This window comes from Heliconius melpomene, chromosome 12 (assembly GCF_056956725.1).
Source record: "Heliconius melpomene rosina isolate 202511_hmr_F chromosome 12, ASM5695672v1, whole genome shotgun sequence".
Taxonomy (NCBI): domain Eukaryota; kingdom Metazoa; phylum Arthropoda; class Insecta; order Lepidoptera; family Nymphalidae; genus Heliconius; species Heliconius melpomene.
Window position 1 is genome coordinate 1,924,484 of NC_140400.1, and position 13,592 is coordinate 1,938,075.

The window sequence follows — 13,592 nt, forward strand, 5'->3', positions numbered from 1 at the left end:
AATCCACTGTATATAAATATTTAACGTGTTCTTTGTATGAAATATACAGATTTGTTTTCAGTCTAGACAGCTAGTATTAATTATGGCAGACGATTTTAATCCTTATATTGTCAGCCATAAGATCCATATGGTTATTAAATTTAAATATTCATTGTTATGTTAGCATATAGACTGTATGAAAAGGTTGTAGTGGGTAACTCATTACCAATTTAAAGAAGCTTTTGTTGGAAATGAAAATATAATTTTCTTAAAGGTTTTTAAAGAAGACACTTACTGAGAAACAATCATAAATTCGTTGCAACTAGTCCGTGGGTTCGATTTCCACTAAGGGAAATAAAATAAATATTTTAATTCATAATCTCTAAAAAGTGTCATCAATACACATGATTATAAGACAGTGAGACAGTGAGAGATTAAAGACAGTGAAGTAATTGCATAATATTCGTTTTAGAGATTTCTGCGGATCTAACGATTTACGCATCGATGATTTGTAACAAAAACAAAAGTTTATTTTACTTTCTAACAAAGAATAGCATTGTATTTAAGTGAATTATGATTGTAATGTAGATTTTTCTTTATAAAATATAAATTTAATAATAAAGTACTAAAGTATATTACTAAAGTACCTATCTTTTATTATTATTTTTTATTAAAAAAGAAGCTAAAACACATTTTCCCCAAACTGCGCAATAAATACACCTATAACTTACTTTAAAACTCCGTAGTTGGTTTAAAATACAAGAAATTCAAAGACAACCTAATTAAACAACACAAACATGAAACAAAATAGAAAGTTACATCAAAAAAGATATAATAAACTAAAGTTACAGTTACAAAGACAAAAAGGCACATCTCACACATTAAGGCAATAAATGTCATCCTACAAGGCCGATGTCAAAGACGCCGGAAGCTATAAATATAAGAACAATGCCACCGGAAGACGCTTTACGCGCTTTCCACCTTACGTTTTGGATAACCAAAGTGCGTTGAACTGTAACGTGTATTGTTTTATGAGAATTTTAGCATTTGCTATAATATAATCTAGGCGATTTAGTTATATTAAAGCTAAATTAGATATATTTTTTTTATATTATTCTAAATATTCAAACTATATTAAGTACTGTAAAGTTTCATCTAAATTCGTAGCTTTTGCGTGCAAGTGGAACAAACATTCATCCATCCTCACAAGCGTTCACATTTACAATATTAGCAGACTAGTCCTATGCCTCTAGAGCTCTGTAATCGTAGAAAACCTATTGTTAAGATACTCCATTCTGACTGTATTTATTTATTATGTTCTATCTAATATGATTAAATATTAGTATTATTTTTAAATTATCATAATAAATAAATCGACATAAATAATAATTAAAGTTTAGAGCGCTCAATTAGTTTAATGAATTGAAAATATTTCTATTAGTAAGTTGTACCTACGTTGCTAAGCCGAGATGACTGTAGGTCAAATCGTTGCGCGGTCGAATCCTTCAGAAGAATCTTTTACAATTATAAAACAAATATTTCTTTAGTTGTGTAGACAAAGCAAAGAAAGAACATGTTTTACGAAACATAAAGAGACAGTGGAAGACAAAGAGACAAAGAGAAGCATTACAAAATAATATAAATAGGTATATTTATAATTTTTTATCTTCACCCATTATAGTAAAAAAAAACTATTAGGTTAGTTTAAATCTATTCATTTAACAAGTGACCCATTTCCTGACGTAGTATCTCAGACTGCGTCTAGCCAAACTATTGATCGGGCTGTGAGAGTTCACAAACAGGATGACCTAGAAAGTAGAATACTCCTCCATTCCATATCAAAGTACGTTGATCTGAGATAACATCTATATAATATTTGATTTTCATATTTAACTATAAAGATAACAATTCCATTGCCGAGTATATGTACTAGTTTACACAATTAAGTCATAAAAATGTAAGCTGTTTTAAATATGTATAGCTTACGTCTATTTTTTATCGTTTCTCTGTTTCATTCGTGATGAAATCATTTTGCTTTATTTCCATTAAGTACCTACTGGCCAACGAATATGTAGTTTTAATAAGAAATTAAATATTAGAACAGATATTTTTTTTCCTAGCAGATTCTCCGCATCAAGAGGAGCAGAACTACGAAGCGATAAATCACTTGCTTCTTCACTTTCCGCTCATTTTAGGAACATCATCTATTAGTAGATAAGTAGCTAGATCGGTGGACTGAAAATATTTCAGAAATAAACATTAACCCCAATTATTGTATCAACACTTTTCAAATGTTTCAAGAAGACGCTGATGAAGTCATGGCGTTGCAGCACAGCGGCCCACTGTAAACAACACGGTTGTAGAGTCAATTTCCGCTCTGGGTCACGATTTATTTTTATTTTCCTTGCTTTGGTAAGAAGACAAACAGCGGCGTTGAGTTCTGCCAATCAAAACGCAATGTCTTCATATCTCGCTCTCTCCCTCTCGAAAACCTTTAATAATATTATTCTCTTTCACAAAAAATCGGGTAAATGAAGTTAAATTATCGTTATAACATAATTATAATTTATACAACGTTTACAGTATATTATTCTACGCCAGACCGCACTGCAGTACTTACGGTTAGGGTCTATTCCACAGCATTTACGTTTACATTTCACCGCATCAAAGAGGTTGTTTGAAAGAAAGTTTAACAATAACAGGTAATTTCTTTATAATGTTTATAAAATAATGTGAGTTTTCATTTAAACAGCACCAGTACTTCATACTAAGGAGTATGGATAAAAACCCATAAAACTAAGTATGGAGAGATTTATCATCAAATTATCTTGATTAACTTCTATAATACATAAAAAATAAATAGATAAGTAACTTTTAACAAAATTCAAAACAAATAATATTTTTTAGCATCTCGCTATCTATATTCTGCACATAGCATGGTCGGCAGAGATATTATTTCGAATTTCATATTTCAATATTGTGTGTCGAGTGGCGATACTTAAAGCTGCTCATATAAATAAGCTCTTGGTGGAATTAATAAATTTTATTCATATGAATACAGAAAGGAATGAATACATTTTATTCATATGACTAAATTTTATTCATTCCACAGAAATCGAACCCACCACCGTAGGCGTTTGCAATCTTACTACACAGAAGTAATACTTGCCCTTAATAAATATAAAAAAATTAACAAACACACCATACATCATAAAAGACGAATCCCATTAAGTACTATAATGGAACCCAGTACCTAGAAACGTTCCTTAGAATGTTATATTCTCCACGTTCTTCACTTTAGAGACATTGACAAAAAAGAGAATAGGCCCAGTCATTAAAGTAATGGTGCAAGTAAAAGACAGTGAGAACGTCACTCGTGTCGTTTACCAGCCAGCTTCTTTATTCCACTCAAGGTTAGTTTCCCTCGAACAAAAGTATTGTTAAGTAAATGTGAACGTGTTTAAATTATTTCAAGTTGACGCACACTGGACAGTCATAAATCGTCTTAACAAGATGGCGTTTTGTTGGTTTTGTCTCTTTAATTAAGTTTTAAAGTAAATAGCTTCACACTGTCTTAAGATACATCGTCCCCTACTATATTTTCAATTTTCAGCCTGTTGACTGGGTTGGGAAGGTGAGAAAGTGGAAATATAATTCCCTCGAATGGGAACCAAATCCACAACCATCGCGTTTACAGCCAGACACTCGGCCGCTGCGCCACGACGGCCTCCATTTAATTAATTTTCAAAGTAAACTGTGAGAACTCGTTCATTAGTATATGTATAACATGCTACATGGATAGATACTTTGTGAATACATTTTCCCATAGAAGTTTGAACCCGCGACCTGTACCGTTAAAGCGACGCTTGTTAGACAAGCTTCTCATAACTTAGATCTATAGAAAATAATAATAATTTGTGAAGTGTTTTGAAAATTTACCTATTTACCAAGTAATTGACTGTATATGTATACGACGACAATTGTGAATTCAGGTAATAATCGTGGGAAATGTTTAACACTTACTTAAAGTGAAGTTTACTTGAAGTTTTTTTTTATTTTTTAGCTTCCCACTGTGTTCCGCACATAGCCGGGTAGGCAGAGGGAACCTGGGAACCTAATGTTAAAACGCTCCGTTCTCCAGTTTGCCCTATTGTCGTTTACAGCGACGTCGATTCGTACAAGCCGGTAGGTAGGAAAGAGTGTAGTTTGTCTCGGAAAAAGTGCAAGCACTAAGTGGCTGCTTGAGAGGATGTCGTAGGTACAGTCCCCTTTACTAAATAAACTTTTTGTGTTATAAAGATTTTTTCAATTCGAACCAGTAGTTCCTGAGATTAGAACGTTCAACCAAACAAACTCTTCAATATTAGTATAGAAGTATAGATGGGGATGCAGATAAAACAAATAAACACATTGTTAACACTTCTGTGACACCCTCGCTTCCATTTTAAAAACACAGCTTAGATATCCTATAAATAAATCAACAGAATATTTTATTATAATGCACTTTTGTTTTCTTTTCCGCACCTATTAAAAACAAAGCGTGGATTATTTTACCATTTTAAATTTTTTGGATTATTTTGAACCTTATTAACAAGAAATAAGGCATATTTAAACATTTAGTGATATTTTTAGTTCCGCCGTAGTCGAGTGTACTTCAGAATACATCTGTTTAGTATTATCTTCTTTATTATGAGCTTAATGTGTATTCTCATTTGAAGATTTTTAGTTGTATAGATACTTAAAATAATTTGTCAGTCATAAAAGGAATCGTATCCAGTTCAGTGGTAGAAAAATTTAATAAAATATTTCTCTGTTTTGTTTTTCTTATTATCAAAATCTTTCAGTATAGCCAAGCTAGTGCGTTGTCAAGTCTGGCACTAGGAACTTTTAGAAATTTCACAGCGAGCTTTTCGATCCACACCTCTTTTAGATGAAAAATTTCTTTTTGATGAAAAAATTTTAAAGCGGAAGTTACATGTACTAACGTAGCAACAGCAATAAGGATGATATCCGTCATTAGTTGATTTTTACATTCAATAACTACCTAAATATATTAAATACCTACTGAGAAAGACAAAAAAAAATTATAAGATTAAATATAACTTCTGAAATTATTTTGATTACTATAAAGTACATTTCTTGAGATGCGGCGTTGAGTTTCCCCACTCATCTTTAACCACCACCACATTTTCAATGCACTATAGGTACAGTAAACAAAAAAGTTCATTAAAAAGTGCTTCTTATTGTAGAACACCGTTAGTAGCTAGTGTGTTATTTCAATACTTTAGCGTTTCCGTCTAAAGATAGATATCTAATAATAATGTTAATTAATGCCTAGTCTAGATTGTTGGCATTTTGAAGTCATGTTTGTACATATTATAGATGTTATCTATCGATACTTTACTAGATTTTGGTATATTTAACTTGTTTCAAGATAGGATAAATTTACATATTTAATTTATATCTTTAATTTTGTAAATTTCATGCTGTATCCCGCATGTGACAGAGTAGGCAGAGAGAACCTAGTGTTAAGACATTCCATTCCCCACGAATCAGATCAGCAGACCAAGAAAGTGGTGCTCAAGGTGGTGCTCGACGCTGACCTTTATCTCCTTATCATTGCCCCGGCTTCCAATGGTGGTTACTATTATAATTATTGCTATTGCAGGTACTGTGTAAAATATATGTAGGAAAGATAATAGAAAACTCGCTCGTGTGCTATCTCACACAAGGATTGTGGATTCGATTTTCATTCAGACACCACGTGAATAGGGCATAGAGTAGACAAAGAAGTGTTGATTTCCGTCACTTACAGTGTCTAACGACAGAGCATAACGCCGCATTTAATCCTACTGAAGTATTATTAAACATTGCTAAATAATAGCCGTTCACCTAATGATATACTATATTCTAAATGTTCCAAATTCGCTCCGGTGCTCCGGTTCCCATTAAACGGGTTTTCGATAAGATTTATTGATTTCAACTCCATTTATTATTTATTATAGATTATAAAAAAAATGTCATTTCATTTACTTCATAATAAAGAGGATGTAGAAAAATTATCGCAAACAAGTTTATATGAAAGAGCACAAGAGCTTTGATGAAAAAAGATTATATTTATATTTCTAGTTCCCTTTGAGAATTGACTCGTCTTAACCGTAACAATCGTGTCTTCAGAAATTGTTCTAAACTATATTTTCTAATTAGTTATTTTTCCACTTTCGTCCTACTAAGTGGTACTTAAACACACAATAATTATGTTTATTCAGGCACATACACCTATGAGGCTAGTCGTGGCGCAGAAGCACAAAGTGTGACTGTAAGACCGACTGGTTGTGGGTTTGATCCCTATTCAAGGAGTTGAAATATTTATTTAAATTTATATTTCCATTTCTTCGCTCTGGTGTTGAGGCAAAGTGCGGCGTTGAGTTCTGAAGCAGATTTTTTATATAACTATTAGGCCTTTGTGCGGTAGTAAAGACGAAGCAGGATGGTGCTGGATTCCGCTGAGTTCAGGTAACTGTATGTCTTAACACAAGGTTCTTTCTCACAAGCCAGCAAAAAGAGTGAAGCTATTTTAAATATAATTATTAATACTACAAAGCAACATATGGGGACATGTTAAACAATCAAACTTAACGATAGGCCCATTAACACTCTTCAGACAAATCCAAATCATCAAAGACAAGCCTTGCCAAGTTTTATGAAGGATTCCATTCCATTAGCTTTGGAACTGGATATTCCGAATACTTCTATTATACTTCCATTATACTGCCGTCGTTTGATAAAGGAATGTGGGTGTAAAATGATCGAGCCTCTCTTGCAGATTAAAGTTGGGATTGGAAAGGATTGGGTATCTGCAAAATTAAAGTATAATTTAGCTTTTTCTATATAAATATATTTTATTTTAATATTATATAAGAGGTAGTAAATTTAAATCTATAAATAGTCCAATGCTAATACGTTAGAAAAATTTTAATTTTTTGATTAAAAACAACAATTTAAGATTTAGAATATAAGAAAAAAATATTTTAGGTGTTTTTTCCTTCAAAGCAAGGTTAGTAAGAGATAAGCATGGATGCTACTTCCATGGTACTTGAGTATATACTGTCATTATCTTTAATTAATTCAAAAAACGGATCAGAAAATAATGAACTACCTACATAAAGAAGAGCAAAAGAAGTGTCTATAGGAAGCGCCAGGTTTTACAAATGTGGTAATGTCAAGGTAGCTTTTATCAGACTGTTCGCTCCGGTTTCTTATAAAAAAACATTTAAAATTTTAGTTTTAACTACCTCCATAATTATATTTCCAGTTCATTTTTATTTTTTAATAAAGAAATAGAAACAATATAATAAATCGTTTTAGGTACGAAAATATAAAAAATAATAATTGTACGTTGTACGTTTACGTACGTACGTTGTAATTATTTATTAAATCAATCGGTATGTAAATACTCAAAATGTTTGGTTTCCTTTGTAATAAGCTACTCAGAAACTAAAACACTATTTATATATTAAACTAAACGAAAAATGTTCTTCTGGCAATTCTAAAAGAATAAACAAAATCCATTTGAAAATATCACAGTAGCGAATAGACAAGCGCAGGGAAGTACCGGAAATAGACACAAAGTGATGCCGAATATAACGCCGTGTGTGATTCATTCATACGTGTTGAGTTCGCACCTGAGTTCTGAGCTAGAACATACGTACATTCATGTTTATGACCAGGCTGTACAATTCCGTGATAGCGTCATCACCATTTATAAGAAAAAGTTACTAATTTCAAGAAAAGCAAAAAATATATATTAAACGTGACCCATAGATTGTTGGGATAGTTACTTTTTTAACCTATATTAGTATAAGTTAAAAAAAAACAAGTACATTGCACAGAACTGCAGCACATCGACTTTTCTAATTTTGCATTTTATCTAACGAAATTACGTTTTGATCCTCGAGACTACCTACAAGCAATTTTATAAATGCGAAAGTTTGTGAGGATGTTCTACTTTCACATAAAAAATATTTAGCGGATTTAGATAAAAATTTACTGTAATGTAGCTTATATATCAGAATAACATATAGGCTACAATTTATGTGCAGATTTCGTACAATTTAGCCATAATATAACAATGAGATTCAGAGGGTGAAACCGTGAACCGGTAGCTAGTTAAAAATAAAATATATGTAATTATTGCATTAATCAATAAATTACAAAAACGAATCAAGAAATTGTAGTGAAATCCGTAGAGACGGCAAGAATGGAATTTAATATTTTAAAAACGTCTCGTCAGGGTGCGCCGTGGTTTACGGCAGTTTGCGGCTGATAGGAATTTATTAGTCGCCTATCGGAGTCGCCAATACCTATACCTTTAGCAAATTAGCAGTCGATGGTGACTTTTGAATTGGAACCAGCACTTCCTGAAATTAGTGTATTCAACTAAATTTCAAAGCTACAGCTATATTTTATTAATTATAATAATAATATAGTAGTAGGTAAATATATTATAATAAAACGTTGGTTTACTAAAAAAATACAAACGACACTACATCGGCTCAAAGTCGGCTAAAAACCGGAAGCACTAGTATTTACAAGACTCACTATCTATTATTTAAACGTAATACCACATTCGGCACCTCCGTCCGCAAACTGCATACGAAATGTCACGTCAATTATGAACGTCAACGAACTTATTAAGAACATCCTCCGAGGATCGTTAAACTTTAGTTGACAGCGTGTCGTAGATACGAGCCCATGTTTGCATTATAATTTTTAAGTACCCATCTAGTAGGTAATTGGTTGATTTTAAATGCTGGAGGTACACGTTCCTTAGGAAGAAGGTACTAGAACTATAGTACCTATATAAGTTACAATTCCAAAACAGAACCACCACACTAAAACAGGTACAGTCAGCTCATTTTGCAAAAATCCAGGGCAATACGTGAGGTTTTCTTTCGTAATTGACAAACGTTGGCGGTAGGTTGATATAATAATTGTGTCAACTGATACAATTAGCAGACAATTGAAAATTTTTCAATAAAGCTCAATAAAAATTTCAACCCTTAATACCCTTTAATAACGACTACCACAACAACTACTATAAACTTCATGACTTATTACTATTAAATGTAACATGAACCCAGCCCTAGGTCTCCAAAGTGTAGAATTACCAAGGTCTTGACATGCGAGAATATGAAAGCGGTTCCACACCGTTGAATACGACTCGTTTGACATTATCGAGCTGCACTATTATAGCTATAGATTTGTAGCTAGCTTTTAGTTATTTATTGCGTTTATTATTGTTCGATTTGTCCTTATTGTGACGAAGGTGGACGGAAGACGTGAGTTAGGAAATAGCGTGGCATCACGTTAACGTATGACATCTTTCTTAAAAGAAGGTGGATGGCATAGGATGTATACGAGAAGGCCAAGACCGGGATGGTTGGCGCTTGATGAGGCCTACATTCAGCAGTGAACGACGATAGGGTGATTAAAAAAAATGGCATCTTTGGTTCAGGTACCAGGTAAAAGCTATTTTTTATAATCACTATGCGATGACCATAAAGTGACGATAATATCGTATTCTACTAGTGATTTCTTAGTGTGCTATCGTCTACGTTGCAAAAGGTGAGATATTCATATAATGAAACATATTTTTCTTTGTTATACATTGACAATATGATAATATTTCACATATAGCTTATGGAACATTCTCACAATTTACACCAGATGTCATAATAACACTATGATTGTCACATTGGTAGGTACACGTATATCTAGTATTTTATATTTTTAAACTTCTTTTTTAATAAAAATTATATTCGTCACACTAAAATCAACTGATATTTAGTTAAAAGTACGTATATGCGTAATATACGTTAACACTAACTCGGATATGCGCAATGGCAACATTTATCATTTCTATTGTGGGAAAACCACAAATAGTTATTGTCGTTTGGAATTATTTTTATCATAATATTATATGATGTTCTTTACTATTCCTATGTTACTGATATGTTATAAGTTTTTAAATAAAAAATATATTTAAAAATATGTACAGCTGGGGATATGAGTTATATTTATTTATTATAGATAGAATATTTTTACTACGTTTCTAATTGTATTTTTTTTTAAAATGTTTTGGTTAGTCATAGGTCAAGTAAAAAATCTTTTGAAAACATTGTCAAATAAGAGATTGAGATATTTTCATTAGTTTAATATAATAAAAGCAACCTCTAATAACGTTGACCAACCTCTATTGCGTGTATAATCTAGTATCTACGTGACATTGGTGAATAAAGTATGCAAACACCTTTTCAAATTGCACACTTAAAAGCCGCTAAACAAAAATTGATTCAATACTGAAACTGTAAAATTAAATTAGTGACCGTTGTAGCGCAGCGGAGTAGTGTCCTGGCTGTAAACGCGACGGTTTTAGGTTTGACTCCAATTCGTGGGAATAAATATATAAATATTTTAATTTTCCTTGCTCTGGTGACATCGCCATGTTTGCCATGTCTCGATAATGGGACGGTACGTGAAAAACAGACCTAGCATTAGGTACTCTCTTTCTATCCTGCTATATGCTGGAGAGACAGAGTGAAGCTGAAAAAAAAAGTTTTAAATTCCATATATATACTTAAGTTATATATATTTTTCCTATATTGAATATTTCATTATCATTGTGTTTTGTACACGAGAATAACTTAACATGTATAAGTAATTTGAAAGCAAGAAAGTGTCCAGTCGTAAAGCCCGCAATACACCCGAGAGAGACCTTTCCAACCTTTTGAGCAATACCTTATACTCGCATGCCATTATTATGAATGCTAAAACATCGTTATGTATTTCTTTATTTTATTCTAGAAAATAGCATTTTACGTATTTCTTATACGGTGGACTGTATATTAGTCTTCTTCTGCTTCTATGGAACTGTATATTAGTCTTATTTGTAATTATGATGATTGCGGTTGTTGTGGCGCAGCAGAACAGCGTCTGACTGTGAACTTGACGATTTTGGATTCGATTTCTACTCCGAAGAATGAATTATTTATATTTCCTTAGTCAGGTAAGAAGATCAAAAGTGGCGTTCAGTTACACCGGTCAAAATGCAATTTCCCAAAAATCGACTGAAAAGTGAGGAACGGAATGTAGTCTTAACACTAGGTTACTTTGTCTACACTGCCGTTTGTGAGATATAGAAAAATAATTTAGAACTATCGCTTTTACTATAACTTTTGTCAAAAGCTAAAATATAAACATTTATTGGAAGACAAAATACAAAGGTACTATAATTTCAGTACTTACAAAAACTCCATGACCTATAACTAAACTAAACTAGGTTCCCCGTATGGGATGGACATCCTACCCACGTTCCATATCTGATAGGCTTGCGGTCAGCACAGATACATTAAACATGGTGAGCTGTACCTTATGGCTTACGGTACAACTGTATCTTTTATTTAGATTGTTCAACTTTTTCATTGCAATCACGTTTGATTTGGAACAAAAATTTATTGTTTAATATTTCGTATTCAACAGGTGTACTCGTAGATACGATTTATTTCTTTATTTTGGTTGAGTGATCTCTTGTATCGATAAAATTGCAAATTTTTGAAAAAAAAAAATGAATTGTAAATTTTCCTTCTCGAAATTTGCTAAGGTTAAGGCTGATGAAGCTAAAAACATATATTCCATCGACTGGAATCTAGGCTTTTATTCATTGAGGACCAATACACATATTACGACAGATAGGTACATGTGAGCCCTTCTTAAGTTTTTACATCAAAAAGGTACTGGACCATAGCGATAGAATGGTCATAACAGTGAAAGGAAAGTGCTCTCCGATCAGTAACTCGCGAAGCCCTTTCTTTTACCATCTGAAATACAATCCGATATCATATTTTAATTTGATTTACTATCGTTAAAATTAGCCTAGTAAACTAATTATTTATATTATTTGTATTGCATCTTGTTTAGATCCTTATTTTAATTTCTGCTTTCTAATAAATTTGTTAACATATCAAGTACATGCATTATATATTTTGAAAAACATAACGAAATAGAAATATTTATATTCATTTTAACACAATTCCCTATTAAGGCTCTTTCCTTTCCTGTTGTGATTCACGATTACTAATTATGTAGTGTAGAAACGTAAAATCATGCCTTTTGATTTAATAGCGTTAACTTTAGACCTATTTATAAATTATTTAATATTATCTTTATAATGAACAGAAAAGTATGAGGCTAGTCGTGGCGCAGAACATCGAGTACCGAGTTGTGGTTAGAACAACATGGAAAGCGCGGCGTTGAGTTCCGCACTCAACACGTAATGGAGAGCAGACCGGAGTGACTTAACACTATGCACTGCTACATGCGGAATATGGCGTGAAGCTTACACAGTTATTATTTAACAAGCAAAACCAAAATATTCAATAAGAGTTACAAATTTACTTACATCTAGTTCCTTATAAATAACAAGAAATAACTCACAAAATACAGTTACCTCATTATATTCAATGACCTAGGTTACCTAGACGTTGGGACGTGGGCGTAAAATCGATGCAGTGACGCACACTGCACACCGCCACGTTTCTCTAAGGATATGCATTAATTAAATGCGTGGAAAGATATTAGGCTAAATCTTAGAAATTACAAGGTAAATTTTGGTAGGTAATATTTACGGGATATTGCTGTTTGTTAGGGCTAGAGAATTGAAAATATTTGATGAATTTTTATTTGAAACGATATCTTCAATAAGATCCAATACGTATTTAAATTTGATTCTTTCTCATATTACATTTCAATTACTCATGTATACAATGCATGGAATCATAATAAATCACGACGACAAAGATATAAAGAACTATTTTTAGCGAATAATGGGCCTCGCTATTTATTATATTTACATACACAATATGGTATTTATTTTTTTATTATTCCTAGGTATAAAGAAAGGAGTCATAAGTCATAGTCATAGGAGCTAATGAAGAAAAATTAACATAACATAATCAAGTAAATATGTTGATAATAAAATACACCATCGGACTTGAATTCGGTTATGAATATTTTCTTTTGGTTAGGACCATGTTTAAACTGTCAAAACGCGGTGTTGAGTTACGCCATTGAACGCGCAATTTTTCGAAAATCTAAAATTAGGCGGAAAACAGTTTTCGTCTGCCTCTGCCCTATGTGCGGGATTAAGTGTGCAACAATGATATCAATAATAATTTAAAATTATATAATTTCTACAATTACTTCGAATTATTAAAAGCCGATTATCGTATCCAATAAAAAGAGATTCTATCGAAGACAAGTACTTACGTATACACGTACGTCAATGTAACAAGTTATAAAGCAACCTTTGGACAGGTGGTAAAATTACTAGGAAAAACCAGGTAACATATTGATTTTGTGACAAGTTCTAGGGCATGTGATGGGTGGAGAGGGCAAGGTGAGCTGTCTCTTTCTCTAATCTGTTTATTGTTGCTAAGACTGAAAGCAGTGGAGGCAAAGTATATTTTTATTGGGTTTTTACGGGTAGGCAAAGAGAAGCTAGTGTCAAAACAATCTGTCTCCGCTTTTCGTCCGAATTCGAGACATAGCTTGTT

At 32.4% G+C, this 13,592-nt stretch overlaps 1 protein-coding gene across 1 annotated transcript in view; it reads right to left on the minus strand.

The window, feature by feature from the left end:
• shot (dystonin-like protein short stop) overlaps window positions 1–13,592 on the minus strand; it is a 239,974-nt gene that overhangs the window by 223,765 nt on the left and 2,617 nt on the right. The window lies entirely within an intron of this gene.